The following is a 1,129-nucleotide window of genomic DNA, read 5'->3' as shown; positions in this document are numbered from 1 at the left end:
GTTGTTAAGTGCCATCGAGTCAGTTCTGACTCACAGAGACCCAGTATAGGGTTTCTTAGGAGAGGGTAAGCTTGAACTGCGGACCTGGAGGCTCAAACCAATCTTGCAGTCCAGCACATAAACCTAAATCGCTACACCAGGACTCCTTATATGCACATCATATACATATGTATATACATATATTTCCATATCTGGGTTGGAGTCCTGGTATTGTGGGAATCCTGCTGTAGCACTGTAAGATAAGCACTGATCTGCAAACCACAAGTCAGGTAGTTCAAACCTACCAGTCATTCCTACACAGGGCCAGTATGAATCAGTACTGACTTGATGACATTTAACAACATTTCTGGGTTGACTGTAAGTGATACTGTCATGTATGTTAGTCTCATGTTGTCTGCTATTGTTTGTTCTTGTCCAAAGAACTCCCTTTAGTAGTTTTTATATGGTTGGTCTGGTTTTTATACATTCTTTTAATTTCTATGTGTCTGAAAATTACTTTTCTCATCATATTTGATGGAAAGTTTAGCTGGATATGTGATTCTTGGTTGGCAGTCTGTTTCAGAGTTTTATATATGCCTTTCCATTGTCTTCTTGCCTTCATGGTGTCTACTGAAATCAAAGCTTAATCCTATTAGTTCTCCTTTGTAGGTAACTTTTCATGTCTCCTGAACTGTTCTCAGGATTGTTTCCTTGTCTTGGGTTTTGAAATTTGATTATAATATATCTTGGTGTTTTTCTTTTGGGGTTTATCCTGTTAGGAGTGCATTCAACTTCCTGAATGACGATCTTCTAATCTTTCATGATGTTAGAAAAGTTTTCTTTCAACAACTCTAGGGTTTTCTTTCTTTCTTTCTCTATTTTATTCTTGCCTCCTTCTGCTCTGAATTCCTTTCATACGTGTTATTCCTCTTGATAGTGTCCCACATAAATCTCAGACTTTTTTTTAAATTTCTTTGCTTTTTTCTGATTGTTCCTCTAGCAGATATTGATTTTTTTCGAGCTCAATGATTCAGTTTTCCATCTATGCAATTCTGTTTCTTTGCCCTTTCAGTATATTACCAATTTCTGAAATCTTAGTTCTCCAACCTTTCCTCTGAAGTTCACAGTTTCAGGATTTTCATCTGTGTTT

The sequence above is a fragment of the Chrysochloris asiatica genome, unplaced genomic scaffold, assembly GCF_000296735.1.
Source record: "Chrysochloris asiatica unplaced genomic scaffold, ChrAsi1.0 scaffold00004, whole genome shotgun sequence".
Lineage (NCBI taxonomy): Eukaryota > Metazoa > Chordata > Mammalia > Afrosoricida > Chrysochloridae > Chrysochloris > Chrysochloris asiatica.
This window is presented reverse-complemented; position numbering follows the sequence as displayed.